This window comes from Carassius carassius, chromosome 30 (genome assembly GCF_963082965.1).
Source record: "Carassius carassius chromosome 30, fCarCar2.1, whole genome shotgun sequence".
Lineage (NCBI taxonomy): Eukaryota > Metazoa > Chordata > Actinopteri > Cypriniformes > Cyprinidae > Carassius > Carassius carassius.
The window spans coordinates 13,835,211-13,839,126 of NC_081784.1; the positions used below are offsets into that span (position 1 = coordinate 13,835,211).

The 3,916-nt window shown below is 36.0% G+C and overlaps 1 long non-coding RNA gene across 1 annotated transcript; it reads right to left on the bottom strand.

Moving 5' to 3' along the window:
• Positions 1 to 1,344: 1,344 nt before the first annotated feature.
• On the bottom strand, positions 1,345 to 2,477 carry LOC132110670 (uncharacterized). Its single transcript, XR_009424670.1, has 2 exons — positions 1,891 to 2,477; positions 1,345 to 1,688 (listed from the first exon to the last, which is right to left on the bottom strand). It is a non-coding gene; the product is annotated as an uncharacterized LOC132110670 (long non-coding RNA).
• Positions 2,478 to 3,916: the final 1,439 nt, after the last annotated feature.

The window sequence follows — 3,916 nt, forward strand, 5'->3', positions numbered from 1 at the left end:
TAAAACTATTACCACAATGACAGATGATGTATGTTTGTGTGTGTGTGTGTGTGTGTGTGTGTGTGTGTGTGTGTGTGTGCATGGTTTATGAGGACACAAATGTTGAATAATAATGGACTGTATCACTGAAGACTCCTGACAGCAGAGCAGGTTGACTAAGTAAGGACTCATGTATGCCACATAGATTTGTGCTGCACATTGTATTCTGGGTATAGGGTTTTGTGCCCTATATGAATATGTCTGCTAGTGCATGCATTCATATCTTTGTCCTTCATGTAGGCAGTGCATCTACAAGCCCAAAATGTCAGTAGTATTATTAGGTACCTGTTTTGGTCAAATTTGCATCTGGCAGCACCAGTGTGGGCCTATTTCTAAAGAGCAGAGGTTCAGAGCAGTCACAGCTTAGCATTCATATTGATAAGGGTGTACTTAAAGGAGGGCTAAGAAATGCCTTTGCCATGTCAAAGCTGGACAAATTCCCTGCTGCCTGCCATGAGCTTGTGCTCCTCTGAGGTTCAAAGAGAAGATGACAAAGATGAAGATCGTCAGGTGCAATGACGAGAATAAGACCAGTGCAGGTAGAGGGAGCTGGAACAGGTTCTGAGCTGTAATTATGACCAGGGTGACCATAGTCTGACCGCCCACTGTCTGTTCAATGATTGTCTGATGCATATTACAGTCAGAACTGGAAAGCTCTGTCACTGTTTTGCTCTTGTAAATTCTAATCTAGCTGACTCAATGCAACTATGTGTGAAGCAACACAGGGTTTTTATCAGTTAGCCAGAAAGAAAGTTGTGTTTATAAGGTACCAGCACTGATACAGGTACAGAAAGTTAACTAGATATCCACAGGCAGAACTTTAGGCCTATATTCTTATATATCTTCAGAACAACTGAACCACAACAAAATAAATAATATTTTACCTGAGTTGTGAATGTGATAATGCAGCTTACACTGAATGTAATGAGATAAAAAAAAAACTCTGTATAGCAAGAAATTACATGAAATCATATCTCGCTATTGAGCTGACCAGTGACTCTATTCAGTATCAATTTATTTAAAGCCTTTATGTATAATGCATTATAAATGTATTCATAATGATTGTTGTAATGCATTATATATTTTCATAAATAATTGTAGCCAAAGTTAAAATGCATTCAAGTTTTTGAAGGTTAGTTCATCGTGTATTTTAATACATTTTATTTTCCAAAGGAGTAATGATAAATAGAGAAGTATTATGCATTATAACTGAGGTTACAATTACAGTGGGGCTCGAAAGTTTGGGCACCCCTTGCAGAATCTGTGAAAATATGAGTAATTTTCAAAAAATAAGAGAGATCATACTAAATGCATGTTATTTTTTATTTAGTACTGTCCTGAGTAAGCTATTGTACATAAAAGATATTAACATTTAGTCCACAAGACAAAAAAATTGCTGAAATTATTAAAATAACCCCCTTAAAAGTTTGGGAACCCTTGGTTCTTAGTACTGTGTTCTGTTACCTGATTATCCACGACTGTCTTTCTGTTTTGTGATGGTTGTGCATGAGTCCATTGTTTGTTCTGAACAGTTAAACTGAGCACCGTTCTTCAGAAAAATCTTTAAGGTCCTGCAGATTCTTCAGTTTTCCAGCATCTTTGCATATTTGAACCCTTTCCAGCAGTGACTTTATGATTTTGAGATGCATCTTTTCAGACTGAGGACATTTGAGGGACTCAAACACAACTATTTAAAAAGATTCAAACATTCACTGATGCTCCAGAAGGAAACAAGATGCATTAAGAGCTGGGGGGTGAAAACTTTCAGAATTTGAAGATCAAGGTAAACTGTACTTAATTTGTGTACCGGGAAACATACAAGTATCTTCTGTTGCTTACCAAGGGCAGAACTAAATGGAAAAAAATTATATTTCAACAAAATAAGACAAATTTGGCCATCTTCATCGTGTTCAAATGTTTTCACCCCCCAGCTCTTAATGCATCTTGTTTCCTTCTGGAGCATCAGTGAATGTTTGAATCTTTTTAAATAGTTGTGTTTGAGTCCCTCAAATGTCCTCAGTCTGAAAAGATGCATCTCAAAATCATAAAGTCACTGCTTGAAAGGGTTCAAATATGCAAAGATGCTGGAAAACTGAAGAATCTGCAGGACCTTAAAGATTTTTCTGAAGAACGCTGCTCAGTTTAACTGTTCAGAACAAACAAGGGACTTATGCACAACCATCACAAAACAGAAAGACAGTCGTGGATAATCAGGTGACCACACACAGTACTAAGAACCAAGGGTTCCCAAACTTTTGAGTGGGGTTATTTTAATAATTTCAGCATTTTTTTTGTCTTGTGGACTAAATGTTAATATCTTTTATGTACAATATCTTACTCAGGACAGTACTAAATAAAATATAACATGCATTTAGTATGATCTCTTATTTTTTTGAAAATTACTCAGCATTTTCACAGATTCTGCAAAGGGTGCCCAAACTTTCGAGCCCCACTGTATTCATGAGATCATAAAATGCATTATAAGGTGCATTACGAGGCATAATTAATGCATTATATATATAGGCTTTAGGTAAAATGTTACCGCTGGTTCTTTTAATTTAATAAATCATTTTAATTAATCGTTCACAAAGTCTTATAAACTCAGAAATTTCCAGTTTGAAGCATTCTAATGAATCATTTACTGAATGAACTGAATCAGTTTCACTGCAAGTTATCATTAGTGGTGCCTGTTTCAAAATTAAGCAAGTTTTGTGTACTTAGGGTTTGTGAAACTTAAATCTGACTGGTTTATGACAACTTAATTCCTTGGGAATTATTTAATAGTATCTAGTTTAACCATGAATAAATACATAAATGAATAGCTCCTTTACAGTTTAAATCAGAAAAAAAAAATAATAATAATTTTAATCCCTTAATATAGTTTGTTATTGACTAAAACAATAAAATAATATTATAGTCTGTTTTATTAACTATAGACTTGTTTGGCATTGCTGGGAACGCCCACAAAAATGTCATAACTGTTTATGCCAAGGTGGAAAACAAGCCATTCTAATTAATATGCGGAGACCTTATGTTTAGTTGTGTTTACTGTCACAAGCCGTCTTGTATAAGCTTGTAGTAGCCTAAGCTGTCTCTTGCTCAATTATTTAACAAAAAATGTAGGGAAACGACACCGTTCTATTAGGTCTGACCCACTATGGCTTACCAGAATAATTTTATGTAGACCATTCTGAGTCAACACCATGCTTTTCCAATGAATGGGAAAGGACTATTTTCCCCACGCCAACTCCGCCCACACAGCTATGAATCGACACCGAACAAGTTTATGCCTATATCAAGATATATTGTTACTAACCAAATGGTGAAGAATTTAGTGACATATTTGCATACAAAAGCAGACAATGCTTTATTAAGAATTGCTTACTGTTTACATTTATCCCACTCTTTAATCCAAGGTGACTTAAATGAGAAACAAGCATGACCAATTATTCCGGTTATACTAGAATATCAAAACCTTGACAGGCTATGCTTTGACAGACACACCTAAATTCTTTAGTTGACGAATATACATTTGTGTCTTTACATAACAGAAACATATTATACTGTGACTGTGATTAAACACAGAGCATAGAGCTTGAATTTATTATGCATACACATACAAGGCAGACCATAAATGTTCAATATGTAATGATGGAGGTAACAGCTATATGTTGCAAAATCCACAGCTGTGCATTGTTCCACACAGGTAGGGTGGCTGCAAACACATGACATGTAAAGTAAATTGAACACACATACTTATGAGATGCAGATTGTTCTGCTGCAGCATGTGGTAATGTCAGTGGAGGGGCCGCTGGCCTGCGCCAGGGGGCATGCTAAGGATAATTGGAGGGCCGGCATATTGAGAATGAGGCCAGGC